The 22,784-nt window shown below is 36.8% G+C and overlaps 1 protein-coding gene across 5 annotated transcripts in view; it reads right to left on the reverse strand.

Moving 5' to 3' along the window:
* Window positions 1-22,784, reverse strand: part of RBPJ (recombination signal binding protein for immunoglobulin kappa J region) — a 144,137-nt gene that overhangs the window by 23,610 nt on the left and 97,743 nt on the right. The window contains exon 1 of one of the 5 annotated variants that reach the window (XM_057365052.1): window positions 2,688-2,769. The exons of the other annotated variants lie outside the window; for them this stretch is intronic. The gene's annotated coding sequence lies outside the window, so the exon portion shown is untranslated. Of the gene's footprint in view, window positions 1-2,687; window positions 2,770-22,784 lie in introns of those variants that run through there. 5 annotated transcript variants of the gene reach the window in all.

Genomic DNA, 22,784 nt, shown 5'->3' on the forward strand with positions numbered 1-22,784 from the left:
TCTCCTGACAAAGCAGTGACAACATTCAGCAAATTTGAAAATTAATTTTTCAAGACTTCAGAAATATGTCTTCTAAAATACTGTTAAGTCCACTCCACATAGAGGAATTGAATAAAGGACATGAAGTCAAATTTTTTTCAGCCYAAACAGCGAAATAAAAATTTATTTTTCCAAACAGATGTAAGTGCCCTTCATGCTTTACTTTGTTGTTGTTAGTATACTGTTGACTCCTCCAGTTTTATTTTAAATGAAACAATGATACCAGAATTCTTGTTGTGAGATTTATTTTTATATATTTTAAGTTTTGAGGTGTATTGGACACAAACTTCATTTATATTTTTCTCTGTGGTGTGGTATGCATCACTGCRCTGTTGTATTTATAATGCAGAAAGGCAACTAGAAAACCCAAACAGCTTTGCAGTTTGGCAACAGGAAAGTTACATCCAAAGTCTTTCTGCTTCCAACACTGATCTTTTTGGGATCTGCCTAGCTTGACCTCCTGAGCACATTCTGTGCCTCTGATTTTTCTCTAGATAACAGTGTGAGTAGGTGTGTATCCCACCTCCCCCACAGTATCTATGTAGCTGCTGTTCTCCCCTGAAGACCCAGGATCATCCTTTGTGGCAGAGAGTTCCACAGCCTGTGACTCACTGACTAGACAACACATTACCTTTAAACAATACTCTACAAACAACATCCCGATGGATTAGTTCCCTGATTTTGAGCACAACTTTTGTCTTTGTTTCAACCCCCCTGCACATTTCAATTTACCGCAAAAAAAATTACGAGGTGCTTATTTTGAAGCAAAGAAGGCATTAAGCACACACCACTWGTACTGGAGCCAACAGATCCAATCCATGATGAGGACCCCAGYACACCAGAAACTGCATTAACACCAAAAAAACCCTTACAGACAAAACCTCACAGTGCCCTAAGGCAACAGGTACCTTGCAGAACTCCTGAGTGCAGCAGWTACATTCCACTTGTACATACATTTAATTGTTAAAAAGAGTTTTATTAACAAGAGATCTACACAACACAATTGCAATTACTGAAAGAAATAAACTCCATCTTTTTCTTTAGTCAAATCCTGAACATACAATGCAGAGAAAAGGACCAAAATTCCGGTTCTTCAGAATCAGAGCTAAAGCACTGAGTSACTTCAGGAGATACACAGGACAAACTCTGATCTGATGCTCAGTGCAATACCTTTCTAAATCATATAGTAGCTTTCCCCAGCCTTCTCCACACAAAATAAAGTTATTTATGTCACTGTAACCAACTTGTGAGCACATATAAATGCTACTCTTGGCAACATGAACCTTTCAGAGATGATGTAAAGTAAATTGGGTAGAACTTTCATTATTCTTCCAATATACATTAGAGACAGGTAGAATAGGAGGAAATTGCATCTTGATATTTCCTGTAAGTCCCATTTTAACTGTTTCTAAATTAAGTTCAGCTACTTTCCCTCAATAATGTTATCTTGACAGATGACTGAGGATTATGTACCCCAGCCATGGTGTCAATGAACAGCACTTCCCTGCATCATTACAAAATCATTTCAAAGATCCCATAAATATACACCTCCCTAGCCCAACAGCAATAGTCAGAGAAGTCACAATTCAAAACTGAATAAGAATGAAATAGGAAATGGAAACATCACCATGTCATGGCAGTATTCTGCCACACCCTCACAATTCTGAAACTTGCAGCAGTGGATAAAAGTAATCTGAGAGAGAAGTCAGTATAAATAATCAATAGTTTTCATATGCAATAGGCTAAAACTCCAGCCTTCAGTGCGAATGAGAGTACAAGACAAACAAATCAAGACTTAAAAAGCTGAAAAAAATTACGCAAAATGTGGAAAGGAGGTAGTAATTCTCTCTCTGTTTCACAAACACAGGAATTGGGAAATACATCCAATATAAAAATTTTAATTTTAGAATCTTTTTTTTCCCTTGCTCTACAAATACAAAACTATGTAGTGAAACATATTGCTAGAGAATAATTGTGGAGGCTGAAAGCAGAAGTGGGCTCAAAAGATTAAACAGAAGTTTGGTACAGAACTCCATTAGATTCTACTAAGTATAATGACTTGTTTTTTACAATCTCATTCTCAGGAAAACCTAAACTATGTTCTACCAGCAGCAAACAGCATGAGTTAAAAAAACCCAAACCAATCTACATTTACCCTGTCTTTCACATTCTTTCCTTTCCCATCCATTACTGATGAGTAGTATGCATGGGCCAGTATACTACAATGAAGCAGATATATTCCAAAACAGGAACTGCATCCAGGATGGCAAATTTTCAGTCACACTACAAAACTCAAATATACAAACAAGACACTGGTTTTTTTTTAAACAGTATCCCATGTATTTCATTTAATGGTTCATCTGGTTTACTCTTTCCAAATGTTTGCAAACTGGTGTAGAGATGTGTACTGATAATACAACCTGAATGACAGAATCATTCTGTCCTTCCATCTACAACTACTATAAAGAAGAAAAGACTAACAGTCTTTTTAGTGTWTCTGATGTTAAGATAGATGAAAATACAAGAAACACATCTATGGTTTTGCACTAAATGACAGCAACTGCACAAGCTGTAATTGCTGCTATTTCAAACTTTCATATTTGACTGGCATGTTGAAAAATAAGCCAGTTCAGACATTATACAGTTACCGGTCAGAATATGACAGAGACTGCAACACTTTGTTGTGTAGGTTTTCACTGGATTTCACCGTTCTGGAATTTCCTTTTATATTCAGTATTTCAGCTTCTCCTTTCTTTCATCTTGAAAATATACAGATTGATGGATAACAAAAAATGTACAGGTGAGGACACAAAAAATATATCATAGTTCTATTCTTACAGTGGTTGTTAGACAAGGTAAGTATATATAAGCTGAAGTCCTAATTACCGGCTATATATCATTATATCTGAATGCTTACCAAATTCCTTTGATTTCCTGGGATTTTTTAATTTTACTATCCAAGACTAAAGTGCTCCCTCAGATGTCCTGTAYTGGGATTCTAGATATACAGTTAAGYTGCTGTTTCATTCACATCAGTTCAAGCTGTATTCTATTAGTATTCCCTAACACACTGTACTGGAAAGATGAGTGAGRGTGTTAGTCACAGCACTATCACTTGCTATTGGAGTATGTCATACTTGTCCCAATAATTTTTCCCAGTCCTGTATTTTTTTTTTCCAACCACCAGTTAGTATTCTATTATTTACTGTGTTTTCTCTTATGATGTTTTGCATAAATTCACTTCCACATTTCACACTATAAGCATAACTCTTTCTTCCACATCATGTCCCAAATCATTCTTCTTTTCAAGTCCACCCTTTTAATTTAGCAAATCCTGGATTGCCATTTAAACTTCTTTTTCCCAGTCACAGAAATGGAGGTGAACATAGACTTCCTCTTTTTTTCTTTTTTCTTCCCTTCAAGTAAATATGGAAGTTAACAACTGAACTAACAGTAATCKCATAAATACAGTAAATAGTTTTACTCAAACTTTTAATATTCTCAGGTTAGGTACAATATACAGGATAAGTTTCAAATGTTTTCAGACAGTAACAGAATGTGAAATCCTATTTGGAATTCCTAGCTCAGATACAGTGTACACTATAATTTTATATGGCTGCAGSAGTACAAATTTTCAGTTTTCAGCAGCAGCAGCATGAAGACACATACAAAGAAAATCTATCAGCAATTGTATGCCTTTACTAGAAATGTCAAACTTTTTTTTTGTGTTACACAGTCTTATTTTCTGGACTTAACTGTTTTGGCTTAATTTTTTATTCAGTGGTTCTCTGTGTCAAGTCAACTTTGGACACAAAAATAAATAAATGAAAATTAACCAAAACAGTTTTGCTGTTTGTGAGAAATAATTATGAGAAAAGACTTTACAAAAATCACATGTGATCCTATCTTCAACTTTGACTCAAGATCTGTGGTCACTGAACAGCCCTAGCATCCTCCTGCCTGGAATATGAACTTTAAATTTTTCYAGTATTGGTCTTCAGCCAAGAACATCCTTTCAACAGTCCCTCAGAAAGACCATTCACCTTTATGTACTGAGCACAGAAGCCTTAAAAAAATATCTCCACAATATACRAATAGAGACAAACTTCAACAAATAGGTATTCTATCTTCACTTGGCCTACAGACTCACACAATTTTTGGCATCTAGTCAAAACAGCACAGATCTTTCTGTAAATGGTCTCCAGAGGAGCAAAAAGCAACAGGGAGTCATCAAATTCGACTACAGCAGAAACAACAGCTGAGCAGAAAGCAAGCATGTTGGAGAGGCCAACATGGGGAAGCAGCAGAAACAGTGTGCACTAAGAATGGGAAGACATGAGCTGCAAACTACGACTTGCTAAATGAAAAACATGGACCCAAGACCACCATGGGAAATGGGACACCAAAAAAATCTGCAGCAAGGCAAAACATTCAAATTTAACTTCAAAATATACAAAGCCTAGTAAAAATACACTATAGTTACTGTTTTCACTGTCGTTTTTTTTTCTGTGACAGAAGTTTCCCTGGTATCTTAAAAATTTCAACACTGAAAATAAAAGCAAATATTTTCCTTASCCCGATGAATCCAAAAACATATTATCCAAAACCAGGTTGCCCAGAAAGCTGGTAAATGCCCATCCTTGAAAACACTCAATGGACAGGGTTCTGAGCAACCTGATCTAACTGAAGATGTCCCTGTTCATTGCAGGGTATTTGGACTTCATGACTTCTAGAAATTCCTTTCAAAGCAAATATCCATGTGTTGAGATCTCCATTTCCTTTTTCCCTTACACAAATATGAAGATATCATGTTGTGCTTAGCTGCCCACACGTAACCAAACCACACAGATACGTATTTCCCCCCACCACTGGACGGGTGAAGAAAAAAGCATGAATAAAGGGCAAGAAAACTTGTATGTTGAGATAATAAAACTGTTAAAACATACAAAGGAGAAGTGGAAGAAGAAAGAAACAAAGTGAAATGAGCCACTCACCACCACCCATGATCAATATCAAACCACTTCCTAAGCTRGGTAACCTCTAAATCCATCCCACTTCTCTGCAGTTTATTGCTGTGCATGACATATGGCATGGAATATCTCATAAGTTTGTTTGGGTCACCTGCCTGGTTGTTTCCCCTCCCAATATCTTGTACCTCCCTCAATCATTGTGAGGGGACAGACACCAGGCAGAGTGAGAAAGAGAGAAGGCCTTGACGCTGTGCAAACACTGTTCAGCAAGAGCTAAAATATCACTGTTATCAACACTGTTCTAGTCACAAAGAACACAGCACCGTAACAGCTCCTATGAAGAAAATTAACTCTGTCTCARCCAGACCCAATAAAATGAAAAAAGAAAAATGGATGCTTTCTGCATGGGAAATAAATGCTAGATTTGAAAAAGACACAGAATGCCTGATCATTGGAAAAGTATCACCCTGAAACATCTGACTGCCAAATCATTTCCAACTGGACCTACACAATTGCTGGTGCTTTTGACTGATCTAGCAAAGGCCTAGCATCATTCCTGAACCACAAAATCAATTCTTTATTAGTTCTGTTATATCATAGTACATATCACCATATTTGCCACAGAACATGTTAGAACTCTTTAAAAGGCTACAAGAGATAACTATAATACCCCAGTACAGATTTTGTAAACAACCCCCAGACAAGTGTCACAGAGAAACCTCCCTGGMAGGAAGTCACCTCACACAGTTCACTTCAATGGTTTCAATTCCCTCTCCCAGAGCACAAATGTCTCAACATTGTCATAAATAAAATAGGATAATCACTGATGTAGGGCAGTATAAGACCCAGAGTATTAAACACAGAAATTCAATACAGAATAGAGTGATTAAGGAAAGAGGAAGAGGAGAGGATCTCCCTTCCTCAGAAGAGATCCAAAGGAAACAGAGCTTGAAACAGGAGGAGTCTAATAAAAAAAAAAATCAGATTTTTATATAGTCTTTGGGAATGTCTCAGAATATATAATGCAATTCAGAAAGAAAGAATGTAAGAAAATCCGACTTGTGCTCTCAATGATGAGAAGTGAAGTTTGGTGAGAGACTCATGTTAAGTCCCAACATTTCTAATATCCAGCAAATAGCTGGTATCCCACAAGCCATTACAGGATGGGATTTGGGAAGAATACTGCCATTTGAACTACTCTAAGGGTATTTCAGCCAAGAGCGCAGCAAAAGTAATTACTGTGCTTCGCTTAACTCCAGTTCTAAAACCACAGTAAACTAACTTTCAGGTGCAACCTTTTCCTAGACCTCTTACAATGCCATGTAATTTGTGAATGAATGTGAAGAGTTTGTGACTCAAAAGTCAGACAAAAGCCTTTTGAAGAAAGAAATAAAAATAAGAGAAACAATTTACAGGTATTTTTATCATTCTTCCTCAGCCTTAAAATAACWGCTATATATCTGGAAAGCTAGAAAGTCTGTCCAAGTATTTGTTCACACTTTAGTTATTTGGTACTAAGACCCTTGTCATTACAGGCTCTATTACTTTCGTGAGAAATAAAAATACTTGTCAAATAATTCATTTCAAGTTGTTTTGTGATCCGTTACCACAAACTCAATATACTACAAGCTCACCAGTATGGCATCTCAAGGGTTTTCTTGGCCTACTAAGATACAGGAAAGCTAAATACTCAGGTTTCCATTCAAAGTTTGAGGATCAATATAAAAGTATTGCTTTTCAGCCGCTAACAGAGACATCATCTAAGAAAAGCTGGAAGAGGCGGATTTAAGTAGCATGCTGGGACTCTATTTTCTCTYTATAATTGTCTGTCTTCTGCCCATTTCCAGCTTCAATTTGCTTACCATAGACAATTAGTGAAGAACTGAAGAAGCACATACTTATGGACTCAAAACATGCTAGAAATTGTCAAAGCCAATGTATGCAACAGTGCCCACGTACAGGACATACTGATCAGTTCTCAGGAGCAATCCCTTAATCTGGCATTTGCTAAAAATGGTCCATTCAGATTGTAGCATAAGACAACCTACGTGGTAAAACTCAGCTACTCCATATCAGACTTAGTTTGTGATTTGCAGATTTCTACATTTAAGATAACATGTCACATCAACTGCAAAAGCAGATGCACATTTTAAAACGCAGGATTTTCTGTTAATGTAAGTATACTTTTCTGTGCACAAATTTCAGTGAAGATAAGATGTAAATACTGAAAATATTTCTGTGTATTCACCTACACAACCATAGTCTATTCCAAACATTTTAGAAAACAACGCCTAAGGGAAAGTATCATCTGTCAGTAGAAAACATTTTCCCATCTGGTGGTTTCACAGACCCAAAGAGAATTTCTATATATTTAAAGAAAAGCCATTTAGGATCCAGCATGAGCTGACATATAAAGACCACGACAAGATATCATACAGTGGCTGGATTCACATCACTATAAACATGTTTCCTGTTGGAGATAACTGCTGGATTTGAKTTCTATAAATGTACCTTATTCCACACTGATATCCTTTATTTTTTAAATGAATCTGATAACAGTGCACTGCTATGACCTGTCAACGGTAAAAATGCAGAGTGATGATCTACAGGTTTAACACATGATTAAAAAGTCAAAAACACCTAAAGGACACAATTTTAAAAAGATTAATGCAAAAGATATATAATTGTATATATTACTTTGGTTAACACGGAACTAAACACAAGCAATTACCTATGCTCAAAAAGAACATTTCACATTTATCTTTTCAATGGATGTAGATAAATAAATGAACCATACAAATGGCTAAGACAAAGCCTTCAGAAGGAAAATTTTATCTTCTCCAAAATAAAAATGGGTTCAACATACACAAGTCTGATTTTTATGGGAAAAAGAAACAGTTGCACTACCAGTAACATCTAGCACTAAACAATGACCACACTGGAAACACAAACTAAAGAACTAAAATAAACAAGTTTATTTGTCAAAAGCAAGGACAGACGATGAAGTAATTCTTACTCACTCTATACTCCACAGCCTATCTCCTTACACCTATCTCCCCTACTGCTCCATCCAGACACAACCATGTTTGTAAGAGCAATCCTCCCGAGGCTGATAGAGTCAAACTGACTGACAGCTTCCAGCTCACCCATCGCAGGCTGGTTCATCCTTCAGGATGAACACACACACTAACAGAGTCACATGCAGTCATGAACTCACTCACTCTCACTTTTGCCTGCCAGCAATACTTAGGCCCTGATTCTCATTAGGAAGTCTACTGTAACAAACATTGTTATAAAGACTTTATCCTGAAGGCTAGAGTTGAATTAAAAGCTAACCTATTTTTTAAAAGAAATAGTTTTCATATTCATATACAAAGAACCAATCTCAGCCAACTTGCTTTGAAACACTACTGACACAATGTACTCTTTTTCTTATCCATCCTGCAAAAGGAGATAAAATTAATTAGAACCTCACCATCAAGAATGTCTAACAGACATGAACAATGGATTTCTACTACTCTTGAAGTCCCTTTCTCCTCTGTAAAGAGTGAATGATGGGTGGTCCAACTGCACTGTGACTCTTTGGAAGTAGGGGCACAGCAGCCCCTGAAATCACAAAACCAGAAAGTTTTTGATCAATACACAAAGCATTCCCCCTCTTCAACAACAAAAACAAAAAAAAAAAAAAAGACCCACCTGCTCCAGGGTGAATGCCACCAACCATGCACTATCACATCTTTGTACTGCATGATTCTGTATTGCCCCCGACTATACTTGAAGAATTTAAGTCCTCCAACACTGGGAGCATGTTACATATTTGAAACAAGTCTTCCACCCTACAGCACTGTACACACTTTTGGCACTCTATCAAATAATACTGACAAAAACACAATAGAAAAAGCTCTGTTTCATTTAGTCACGCCCTCTCACTGCAAGTCACTGGCTCAATTAGAAACTCCCTCTCCCTTTTCTGACCTGCTTTCATCCTCCCACATTGCTTTCATTATTGTCCTCTCTTTTCCAATCCCCATAAAATCACAGAACCACAACTGCAATTTAAATACAGCTTGCACTGTGTCAGGAAGGAGGCTCACTTTTAACAACTTACAGAAAGTAAACAAATTCAATTCTTTATTGCAGTCTATCTACATTGGGAAAAAAACTCCATGCCAGTGATCACTAGACTTGTATATGACTCTAAAAGTCAAAGGTCTTGTCCAAACAKAACACAATTTTAATCCAGACAGAATTCACACAACTCTGCCACACTAAGTGAGGCAAAGAAGACAGTAATGATAGCTTCTTTAATGAGGAAGTGCCTAAACATACACCTGGAGATGTGTTCTCCCTGGTTTTGCYTTTAGCTGTAGGTACCTGAAGCAAGAAGCTAGTAGTACTAAGATCTCAACTATACTAAAGAACTTAAAGGATATCAACTTTAAGGATAAAGCCATTAAAATGTTGGAGTGACGTAGAATGTGAGAAACATAATAAAACATTACTCAATTTACTATGTTTGCTTTATATTCAYATGCTATTATTTATTTTTTATAATTGCCTACTAACACTGGCTCAAATGTTTAGTGCAAACTGCAGACTTGGACACATGTACCTTAGGAACTGAATGAGTTATCAGCTTGAAAAATCAGCATGCCAATAGAATCCCAGTCCCTAAAACACAGTATAATTTGCTCAGCTATTTTAACTGCATAGGGAATATGCTCATTMGTTTTATCTTTATTCATTCAAACCAAAAAAGAGTGAATATTTGGATAAAGGAAAACACCTGCACATAGTTCACAAAACTGACTATTAAAGTAATGGYAATACATAAAATCAGTCTGGCACATGATTCCACACAAAACATCCCACAGTTACAATCTTCACTGACAATGACTTTTTTCACCTTACGATTATTAGGACTCTTCTTGTACATCTAACACAGCAAATCTTCCTCGGAATCTCACCTTGCACATCACCTTTGAGTACATACTTCACAAGCAAACTTGACCTCTATTTCCTAGGAAGTGATTATATATCCCCTACTAAACAATAATTTAAGTATCAGCAAGTCCTTGGAAAACAAGCAGTTACCTTTTAAGAAATTAAATTTCTAAATATGAGAAGAACAGTGCTGTTGAGTACTAAACCAGTGCTTTTTACAGCTACTGTTTTCCCACAACTGCAAATAAGATTTGGTCTGAAGAAATTTTTTTAGAAGTATGAGGGAAAAACCCCTAAATTATTATCTCTGTTGTCTGATTACTTGAAAAAACTCACAAATTAGACATAAGAGACTTTTTTGACCACTTTCCTGCCAACAGAGGAACCCTGCACTATAGTATAGTATCCAAGGATTTGTTCAACCTTCATTTCAGTGACTGAMCTCCTGCAATGTTCAAAGAACAGTATCCCCTCTGTAAATATAATTTTCATCTTTAACTGGAAGATAAACATTGATCTTCTGCACAGAAGATAACTTTAAAAAAAAGCAAATAAAAGGAAAGACAAAAACTTAAGGTTCATGGTTTTCTTTTAACTACYACTGTTCCCTGTAATGCCAAAAATATGTAATAGAAGGAGAAATTGTGCATGATTTATAGGGAAGTGGTAAAGAACCGTATTGAACTTGCAAAGGTGGAAGACTTTCAARAAGCCAGACTAACCATAACCATAAACCATAACCAACTCACTAACCATAAAGGCAAATATGTAGTTCTTTGGAACATCTCTTAAAGAGATAACAGGGTCTTGACAGGGACAGTCCTTGGCCAGCTTYAAAATTTCTAACCACTGCTCTATTAAAGTAATAGGATAATCACTCTTCCATGTCCTTTTCTTTACCCTRTATGCTCACAAACAAAGGAGCTTTATTACTACAGCAACTGCTTCCTATGAGCAGAAAAACAAGGAGAATGGACTAATCTGTCTCTAARGGGCTTACTGTCCCTGCTCCAAGCTCCTCAACCAGCTTCCCCTGTACCACCTGCAGAGCTCAACCTTCAAAAGGAGCTAACTCAGTCCATCAATCTGGCACACCACTAATACATGGGGAAGGAGGAGATGTGTTGGTTGCAGAAAGCTGTTTAGTCACCTCAGTAAACTCAACAGAAGCCAAAAAAGATCACAAAGAAGAAGCAGCTAAGCAAGCCTATAACTCTCATGGGAAAGAACTATAATGCAAGAAAACACAGAGAGGTATTCTTCAAGGAAAATGACTTGCAAAACTCCAGTCTTMAGCAAAATTAAAAGATCTTACCAAGAGACTAACATCTTTAGTCAAAGTTTAGCTTAGGATACCTATAAGACTCTCACTCCAAGCACAGTCAGAACTTAATACAGAATGACAGCTAAGTAAACTAACATCTCTAAGGTTTAACCAGACCAACTCTGACAAGCCTTGCTGTGACAGTTTAAGTCACCAGTGTCTCAAATGCCTTTTCCACCTCTGCTAGGTCAGAGCAAGCAAYTGTGCCTGTGTCCACATGCTCCAGTTCACAGATGGACTCCAGCTTCAGAGGCAGCTGATCTGGTTTGTCACCACCAAACAGGTCTTGCCAGGCAGCTTCTCTCAGCTGCATGGACCTACCCTCACACACCAAACTCCAGCACATATTGGACCTTTCCAGAGACAAATTCAAATCAGTAACCCAGAACAAGAACTWTCTATTTTGGGAGGCGGGGAAGGGAAGGTGAATTTCATTGAATCAATCACAAACCCAGAGAATGCCAGCACCACCTCAGTGCAATCAACAGGCACACTGGAGAGTGTGACCTCCTACTTCGGTAGCAGGGCACTGTTGGAAAACTGGTGCACCTCTACCTTCAGTTTTGACCCASTTAATGGTATTTTAAATAATGTAAATAGTAATAGCAAAAAGCCACCAAAACCACTTCATACATTCCCTTAACTGATCTTGCTTTAGGAACTGTAAGCTCTGACTGCAGTGCCTAGCACTCCAATGTTTCGAGAGACATTTTTAAATACCTTTACTGTATTTTCACACTTCTAAAAAACACTTTCAGAATGGGGACATTTAAGGAATGGGGACAATTCCCTATCATCTCTGTCGTCCAGCAACTAAGTAATTTCAGTCAACTCTTTTTATATAATTTTTTTTAAAGACAGTATTATTGCAGTATGTACCCTCTCCTTTCATTCCCTTTATTCCTCCAACTTCTAYATTGTGCGCCTTCAACATACAATATGGAAGCAGCTCCTTATATTTAATAAATGTAAATTGCTAGAGTTGTATAAGCTTGTTTTTCTGAGCTATGTTTCACCCACTGATTCTAGACTTCTAAAACAATTCCAAAATTCTATCAGTATKCAAGCAGAGAATAGGTTATCAGTGCCTGAGAAGGTTGCCATGCAAGCAGTAACTTCCAAATTGTCAAACAGAATTGATCTCTTCAGCAGATTAAAATGATGACACAGAACCTGTGCATATGTATACCTTTTAACAAAGCTGTATTTGGCTCCAACCTGTGTTACAAAATTATAGGGTTTCCTAGATATCAGATGTTTTCTTGCATCACTCCAGGAATTACGTGGTTACACTAACATTAACTGGGTGCAGTTGCAAAACAAGCTGTCAGTATCCTAGAATTAATCAATCTCAAGTATATTGTTTCGTAATTAAGCTTATGAATACATCATCCCATGAATATAAAAACAGCTGCAATAAACACATCCCAGAAAAGAATGAGAATTAGAAGCCTCTTTTTCAACTTTCTAGGACAACTAAATCAGTTGGAGGCCATTCTTCACTGTTAAGCTTTTTCACTGTGATTGTGCTGAAAGTTGCTAACTGCGAAGCATTTTATATCAGCATATTAATCTTAAACCTTTAAAGTCACGTAAGCAGCAAAATCAGGTAATATTCCATCTGCAGTTTACAAACCTGTGTTTTAAGAAAAATAATTGTTTTAAAATATTTTAAAGCTTTGGACATTTTTTCACTGTTGTTGAATTAATTCACAGTTAAATTCTGAATTTCTACTATATTAAATTATACCGCAGCTACAGCCCCTACAGCAATAATCAGTAGAGCATTCCAACATAGGAAAGACACAAATTCATATTCCCATTCAAAAAACACTTGACTTGAAGGAGAAAGAGGAAAATAGGATAAGTACCACAAAACCTATATTTGTTTAAATTTTATAAGCTACAAGCTCCTTTAAATTATTGCTAGTTTTAGTTGTAAAACGAAAATACTTAGAAACAAATTGTTACAGAAATATAATCTCCATCAAATATGATAATACTTTTAACAACTGTTATGGTAACCAGGTCAATGATCSCTGTCCAAGATAATTAAATGGACACTCCAATAATAAACTTTTACTCCTCCTTATCACAGCACATTTACAATAACCATATGAAAAGATTAGATTACATGGCTAGAATGTCAACAAGCTAACACCTTATCATCCTTTCTTCTTGTATTATAATATTACAGTTCTCTTTCTTCTGGTATTACAATATTACAGTTCTCTTACATAGTTACACATGCTCCTATTGTGCCCTATCAGCTTTTATGCGGCACTTTTCATAAGACAAAAAAATCTGAAGAGCACCAATGCAAAGTGGTTATTATTGTCCATTTTTTAAAATGGAAATGGTGTGAATCATACTTAATTCAAGSCGGCTTGCTTTTCAGGTTCGTCAAGTTTAAACTCCACACAGATGCAAATTACTGGCAAAACTTCTCCCTGCATCTTAATGAGGTACTCTATAAACCAGGAAGCCAATTTGAAAACACAAATGTTTTTAAGACAAATTCTACTTGACTTAGGTATTCTAAGTGTTTAAGGAACAACTATTTTAAAAGAAAATTTCACCCAACAGCACTTAACTTCTGCATGATCTTGAACCTGTGACTGCTACAACACTAGTTTCCCAGAATAATGTCAGTGTTGGCACAATTTTTTTGCAAGGATTTTACAGCATGAAAAGCGTGCCTAAGCAGTGTTGTGAAGACTCCCAACTGCTGAGCTTTGAACCCAGCCTCTTTTCAAAACATTGTCTCATCCTTCCAAGTACATTCAGGCCAGAAGAGAAAGCAAATTGTCAAAAGTGTCTTCAAGTACTAAACAACCAAATTTATCATTTCAGTTAGCAGCTACAACCATGTACCCTGACCAGTTTAAAAATGATTGTCAACACAGGACTACCATATATATAGTATGTGGAACGTACCAATTTATAGGGAGATCTCCTTCCTGAAATTTCTGCCTACTGCTGCTTCAAACAGGGCAGACTGAGCTCCCAGAATGACAAATGCAATCATTAAGGTTTAAGAATTATAACCTGAACTACCTGAACTATGGAACGAAAATATACAGATGGCCACGAAGCCAAGATAAATGAACAGAAAAAGTCTCATCCTAAAGAAAATTGGGGGACAACACATATTAGAAGTTACCATTTAGAATTCAGCATTTTAGAGAAATGGTATGTTTTCTTCCAGTGCATTAATGCATTCTGGAAAATATGGCACACTGTGTCTACAGAGCAGGCTTAGTACTATATAAGTACAATTAATAAATTAAATAGCCATCATTGCAATAACTTTGGAGCCCATAAATCAGTTGGAAATTACTGTTTCACAGCTGATCACTTTGTATATGCCATTTGGATAGACAGTGAGCATATGCCTTAGCTCTACTACTGCTACACTTTGCCCATTAGGGATGAAGGAGTTGCTAGTACTGTCCCGTAAACTCTCCCCACCATACAAGTGCACAAGATACAGATGATCTTTAGTACTACTGTTTATAGAACAACTTAAGAGGCTAAAAAACCCACAATCTATTACTCGACAATAACATACACAAAATGTAGTCTAAACAAAGGAAGGAAATTCAGAATGCCAGTTTTAGATTGCTTAAATTATCTTATATGGTTATGGGAAAGATTAGATACTGTGAAGACAGCATCCATATTGAATACAAATACCAGCATTTCYTTTTGCATGTTATCTACATACTGCTCACCTAGGCATAAGAAACAGAGAAACCGTTTGCTCCACAGTCAGATTGTAAACAGAGCATCTCCAGAACTTCTAATGGCAATAACACATTATGAAATGCAACTTAGCTGTAGAGTTACACACAATTTTAGGGCACCTGCCTTAAGTGGATTTTTAAACAGAAAAAGCCCATGAGTTGTATACTGAATTTATTTATAATTATAAACCTCTTGGAACAGGTATCAAAGTTATGCTATAATTACTAGCCTGAAAAAAAGCCTAATAAAACATTCTGGCAATTTAAACGTCAGAAAAGTGTAACACTGTGTAAATTTTTTTTTATTTCCCCAGTGGTTCACAGGTTGTGGTAATAATTTGATGGGCCAAGTGAGCTACCATATTTGCTACAATAGTATCTAGCTTTTTARATACTGCTATGGGGCAGGCGAAGGACTGCTGGACTATTTGTGTGACAAGAAAGGTAAAGGGAGAAATGAAACGTGAGCAGCAGGTTTGGAAGCCTGAGGTATTTTTCACTTCTGTTTTGTATTTTTTTCCATATACACAGGAAACTCCCTCGGGGGAGAAAGAACAACTTCCCTACAGCTAAATAAAAGAACATGTGTAAAACAGAAAACCACTCAATGTTTCCATACCTCAATAAATAAAAATGTAAAGAATCAGACAAAAATTTTAACACTGAGATAGCAAAATCTAGTTTCCCACCTCCACAATTTCTTCAATGTCTTTGCAGTAGTAGAAAATTCAAGAGACTACTGCCTTCACACACATATATGCACATCATTACATACATCCACAGAGTTCATTCTGTTCCCCAGCCTCAGACCAACATCCATCCATTCCTCTTCATTCCTTTCTGCTATTACAAAGTGAGGCAAAGATAAGGAACAAGGACAGAGTTAAGACAAACCAGCCAGGGGTGCAGGGACTTCTGCTCCCACTGCTAGTGAATGCAAGGGTTATTCTTACTCAGGCCAAGGCTCCAACAATCCATTTATCCATTTCCAGCAGGAGGACATATGAAGAGTAAGAACCATACAAACCTAAATGGTACCTCCCCTCAGCATTCTCCTGTCTGTGATTATTTTCAGTTCAGARCAAGGAAGTCCCAAGGCAACTTCACATCATCAATATGATCAGCATCGAAGAGCTGCCCCACCCCAAAACTAAAATTTAGTTTTAACAGGTCAGCAAACCAGTTTCATGCTGGAATGACATTGGAAAAGCCTGCAAATCACACAGCTCAGAAGCCACAGACGCTCACCACTGACTGAAGTGCTGTGACAGAATGGCACTGCTGTCTGAAGGTACACACAGAAACCAGCTGTCAAGTGCGGCATGATAATACAAATGCTTATTAATAAAATTAACCACAAACTTTCAGGCAAAGCATAATAAAACTCTACTAGTATCTTTAACGGGGGGCRATAGGGAGGCAAAGGAGTGGTGCTATGGAGTTTTCTGGATCAAATTAGTTTTTCAGGATTATTTCAAAAGTAACGGATTTTCCAGTTTTCCCCCAGAGACTGTCAGCTACAAAGCACAATGCCCTTTAGGAAATCAATCTTCATTAACCACACAAACAATGCCATGGCAGGCACCCAATAGCTTTTACTATGCTCCTTTTACTACTTATAAGATCTGGTTGACCACRCCAGCACACCTTGGGACAAAACTGAAGTATACTCAACCATCAGCACACCATTCTTCTCAAAACACAAGGTGTATAGAGAGCTCCAGTTAATCAGTCTGGTTTTATAAYGAAAACCCAAGTCCATCCTTTAAGGAATAATAGAGCCCTCTTTAAAGAGCTCCCTGGACCAGCATGCCACCCAACAGTCTGCAAGCAGCATGAGTGACAGSTGAACACAGATTACTTACAAAAATGACAGTATGCCAAGACCTAGAGCACTTCGAACTCAAGAGTCCTCAAGATGTTTTTAACAGCTACAATTAACTAAAGACACTGCAGAAAAGAGACAGAAGAAGCAATCAAAAGGACTGAGACAGCAAGTCAAAAGCAAGTGGACAATGCAATAAACAGCCTCAGGCAGAGAAAATGTAGTGGATTCCATTACAGATTATTTGGCAAAGGAGAAGCTGATAAATGACTCAACTCTTATGAGAACTGCATGAAGCCACTTTTGGCTTCCAAGAAAGAAATTAAGAAAGCAGCTGAAGTAAAGGAAGAGGCCACAGACTGAAAGAGCAATGGTGCTCTGGAACAATGCTTAAGTGTTTGCTTCCTTTTTCTTCAACTAAGGACCACTGTTTAAGACTGATACTTTGAAGATTCCTTTTACTAAAGGAAAAAAATCTTTAACCAAAGGAGAAARGCTGCACACATTAGCTCTGCTGGCTGGAACCATTACTCAATTCTGATATCCAAAGGAATGCCTGACACTTTCTAAATTTTGTTGCAAAATGAAGTGGAAAGAATGCTTTAGATAAAGGGCTACATCAGCTGTTTAATCAACAAAAGTAAACTGAGGGTCACTGTTGAAAGAAAAAGCACACCATTGTTATACATCTGGTTCTAGGATATCTTTATAYTAAGTTTTCAAATACATGTTTTTTGTGAAACAAAAACAGACAAGATCATGATGAGTATCACTGGTAATGATGCCTCCTGTAATGAGAGCAAAAAGTGTAGGAGAGACCTATGTCAATCAAACCGGTAATTTTYAACCTATTTAAGACACCATGGTATGATAAATTTCTCTAAGGTTCTGAAAAGGTATTAAAAAGTGCAAATCTGATGTATTCAAGCAGTGAACCAGGCAAAAATAAAAGTTACCATTTTATACAGAACGTCAAACATACTCTTAACCCATCTTATGTTACAAGAAACTGTCTGTACTGTAAATATTAATCCAAGCTGTATATTAAAGCTGTATAGCAAACACTCTTAACTGTATCTGTATACACAGACACACGCCCACCACTTTTTGGGCAATACTTATTTACAGAATTTAGCTTTCAAAACCTGATCTCAGCTTTACTTTGTTGCTTTCATCACTTCAAAAACAATTCTTTCTCCCTGTTCTGTTGCTTTAGAAATACACCACGTTAGTAAGAACAGAGTGTCCTGCTTCCTCACCACTTTCAAAATACACCCTTAAAGACTGCAGTCTGTATTCGAGGTTCTATTTTATCCATTCTCTTTGGAGAAGTAAAAGGATAAAAAATTAGTAATGGCTTCCCCTACATGATTTGGACTGAAACATTTCAAAAGAAAGAAGGGTGGTAAAAGGAAAAAAACAAAACTCTTCCAAAATAAAGTGATCCTTCACTAGGTCTTCTTCCCCCTCCCAAAATATATTTTCCTGCCTTCACAACTATAAGACTGGATCTTTCTTGGGCTTTACCAAAATAACTTAAGATTAGTCTTCTCTCTCCATGTCAGTGTTTTTGTCTCTTGTTATATGAGATATCTCAGGTTGTTGAATCCTTTAGATTTTATTTTGTCTCCAGTCCTCATCAGTTGTTTACAGGGAAGACAAGCTGCACACAAATGCTCATTAGACAACACCTACAGTGATAAAGTGAAGTTTCAAGTTCCCAAAAGTAAGGAACAGGGTTTGGACTTGATTTAAAACATACAGTTGTTAGATTATCACACTAATTGAGTAGCAACAGTGACTTCCCGCTCCGTAGTTAACAATGGTGGTGATACTCTAAGTACACCAAAAGCTTCACTGACCAAGTTACAGCAAAATTTAGAGGGCCAAAGGAACAACACTGCTGGAAAATAGTCTGAAAGTACTCCTCTGGACAAACATAACTGAACATGGATGGCCCAGGAACTAAGAGAATAGAGCTCACACAGCACCAAGTATTCTGGCATGCTATGCCTTTGAAAATAATGAAAGGAAAAATAAAAACATGTAGAAGCAAGACTAATTGAGGGCTGCTCATGAAATTCAGGAGAGAACATGACTGAAAACGACTAAGCAAAATCCAACATCCTATGTTATTTCAAACTGCTTTACATGTAACAAGAGGAAACACAATTGACCAGATCTAAACTGGAATCAGAGGAAAGGAATGTCAAGCAGTGGCTATACGTTTTTCAACTAATGTCAAAACAAAAAAGAGAAAATATTAGCTAGGGAMGCAATTTGTACAATGGCAAAATTGTATTTTTAATCTTATAAAAATGTAATATCATTACTGAAAAAAATATTCCACAATCAGGGGYATTAGGTAGAATACTGAACACAACAAAGAAAATATCAGAATTGCCACCAGTAAAATCTGCTGAGTACTTCCAACAATGATATTCACAATTTGAATCCTATGCAGGAGAAACACATAGCAAAACTTTCAGTAAGTGAAGAAGTCTCTTATCTCTACACATATATTCATCACTGCCTAGTAAGTTCTGGCAAACATAGGTCTGTTGCTTTTAGTTTGATTTAAGAGAACTAGTCAAACTGAAAAATTTGAACTGATGCAATACAACTTTCATGACAATGCAAACGGACAAGTCTTACCAGTCTACTCCTAACTCTAAGTGCCATCCAGCAACATGGTGAGACAGTAAGGTCAGTTCAATTTTTCTGATTATTTACTAAGTATTTAATAATAAAAAAAAAAAGTTACAATTTTATCCAGAAAAACCATGGAAACCAGAAGCATTGGAAAAACAAGGGATATGCCCAGAGTTTCTCTTCTTATATATATTTTATTTCCATATGGAAATTCAGGCTACATTCAAGGAACACTCACATAAGGACTGGCTTGAAAATCTATCTTGAAAGGTACCTTCAGTGTATCTTCTGAGGTCACCTTTTGCTTACTGAAGTCACAAAAGCCACATGCAGATGCAGCCAGTCAAAAAGAACAACTATTACCATCATAGTACAAAGGATCCAGTAACAAGAGTTGCCCTATACTTTCCAGCAGTCTTCAATAATCACAAATGACTTTTAAAGCCTGGCCTACTTTTCCACTGCTACCATTTGAAGTATGATTTATCACTTCAACAAGCTGATTGGGAGCAAAACTTCTCAGTAAAACCTTTTYTAAACATTGTTTCATAACAAGTCCTTTGTTTTGGCTGCTAACTGTTGTGAAATACAGGTATTTTGCCCATTGCAAAAAAAAAAAAAAATGCAGAAAGTTCTGACGTTTGTTTTGGCATAGCTCTCACATTTGTTTTAACACAGTTCTTGGTATTTTCAGAGGGCTGCTATCTAAACGTAAGCACTGGAAGCACTAACCTTATTTACTGTATTATCAAAACTGAACATGAGCCTGGCCAACATCTATACTATTAATTAAAATAGATTATCAGAACAGGTTTTCATGCCTTTCCTGTTCCAGGTGACCTTTAGAGCAAAAAATTTACTTCAGCTCTAGAGAACTGCCTGTTTTTTGTCTCTACATAACACATTCTCCTATCACACAAACTAAGACATTTATCTCTGTAATCAACAGCAGAACAATTATCATAGGAGGACATTCTTGTAAATTTAGTACTTATACAAAGATGCCTTAAACTTTTATATTGTGATCAGAATTCCATGTCAGTATCATCCATGCTGACTGAAACAGTGTTACAATGCACCTAACATGCTACAAGCCTCTTTCAAAGAGGAAGCCTGATCCCAAACACTTATTTTGATTAACTGCTCTGCATGACTTATTAATGAGAATTTCGTAATGAACACAAACCGAAAGCAACATCAACCAGGCAACAGTAAATGAAAATTGGAATGTAAAAGGAAAWTTTTTTTWAAAAAAGCAAACCCCCCTAAACAAAAAAACATACACAAAACCACAAACAAAAAAACAAACAAACAAAAACCAAACCAGACAGAAAAAAAACCCCAACAAACCACACCAAACCAACAACACCCCAAGACTCAATGCTGGCAAAGAAGTGCTGAACAGCAGAAGGAAAAAAAAAATTGGCCAGAAAAATACTTGGACAAAAATACACGTCCAAAATAGTTGTGCTGTAACTTCTGGAAGACATTACATTATTGAGGATTTTACTAGTCGTCACTGTATATCTACTATAAAACTAAGAGAGCATGAGGAGAAGCACACACATGCAGAATAAAAGCAGTCTTGCTACAAAGCTTTTTCTTTTCTGAATTCTGACACTCACGACTGAAACCAGAGGTGGGTGGCAGATTTCAAAAGTGGTAAAATATTTCCAATTTTGAAAATAAGTACCTATACAGAATAATTTCTCCCAGAGTATAAAGACATGAACACACCACAATATCATTTTATTACATGGCACATTTATCTACTGGTCATGCCCCAACCAAATTGACATTTGTCTCAATTATGGAAGAGCAGCATCTCTCTAGTGTCCACTTTAATATCCCTCACTATAACCAAAACACTTTAATGATGACTACAGTCACTCAAGGCTTCTTTACCAYACCTTTCTGTTATGCAGATGAAAAACCTAAGGAAGTCTGATTTCTCCTGACCAGCTTTCACAGCTGCAGTTGGGAGAGAAGACATGATGTCTCCAGCAAATGACCCATAACTACACTAAGTGCGAGAAYGGAGGCAGGAGACAGTAATTCTATTTCCACCTCTCCACAGACTCTATTTGACCTTGGTAAGTCACTGTTTTTTTGCACTTGTTTTCACATGTTCAGGACATGAAGAGCTTTCACACAGACGGCTGGAACAACAACAATAACTGAGTAAGGCTAATTATTATTTATTTTGCCTGGCCTTAGAACTTTTCCACAATGGCATAAACTCAGGGTGTGCACAAGCACCTCCAAGACTCTAGAATCTAATTTTGAAGCTCCCTTTATGTAAGATCATCAGTGAAAGCAGTAACACTCCTTATCAAGACAACCTCCCCCGTAGTCAATAACTGATAAAAGCTTCATTTCACAAATTCTTCTGCTGAGCAGACAACTTTAACCTTGTTTTCTACATTGGCAGCTCCTAATCCACAACTTGCAAACACTGCCTGCAAGACCCTTTGCCACTGCTCCCAGACAAAATTAAATTACAGAGTTAAAATAAGAGCTGCCAGGAAAAGGAAACCAGGATATTTTCTGAAGAGTATCTTTCATTCCGTGCAGTTTCTATAGTTTAGCAAAAACTAGGGACCAATATTTTGCACAATTCAGTTCCCCCTTTCAGGCTTGGAAAATTCTGAATTTCATGACAACCTGATCAAGTTTCATTCCGATACCAAGTTTTCCTGGTAATCTCCCAAAGCACCACACACTGGAAATATGCCACAATACACTTTGAAAAAAATAAAGTGCAGATGAAATGTCCTACAGACAAAGCAATGTTACTAAGAATAAAAGCAGAAAAATACTTTTTTATGGCACATTCAGAAAAGTATCTATATTTGTCAGTACTCATAAAGGAAAAAATGTAAGTGTTCATTCCTCTACTTAAATAACTGTAAAAAATCAGATTAATAACAGAAACACTAACTAGAACCCACTGCAGCATATACCCTTTAATCTAACCTACAAGAACTAGAAAAATTAAATGAAGAACCAGGTGTGATCTCACACAGAGCAGTTAAAAATTACTAGTTGCTGCCTATTGGAGAATGTGTTCTGGATTTTCAATGCATTGATTAAATAACACTGCATACAAGTTAGTCATACAAGGTAACTAAATGGAGATGAGCTCTTGCTCCTGAATAAGAAACAAACGAAGTTATACCATAACCACAACCACTGTAAGGKCTTCATGTTTTCCAAGTGAAGCATTGTAAACAACTTTAAAATMATAGAATCATAGACTCATAGAACACCGTGAGCTAGAAGAG

Source organism: Malurus melanocephalus, unplaced genomic scaffold (assembly GCF_030028575.1).
Source record: "Malurus melanocephalus ecotype Western Australia unplaced genomic scaffold, MMel_1.1 scaffold_47, whole genome shotgun sequence".
Lineage (NCBI taxonomy): Eukaryota > Metazoa > Chordata > Aves > Passeriformes > Maluridae > Malurus > Malurus melanocephalus.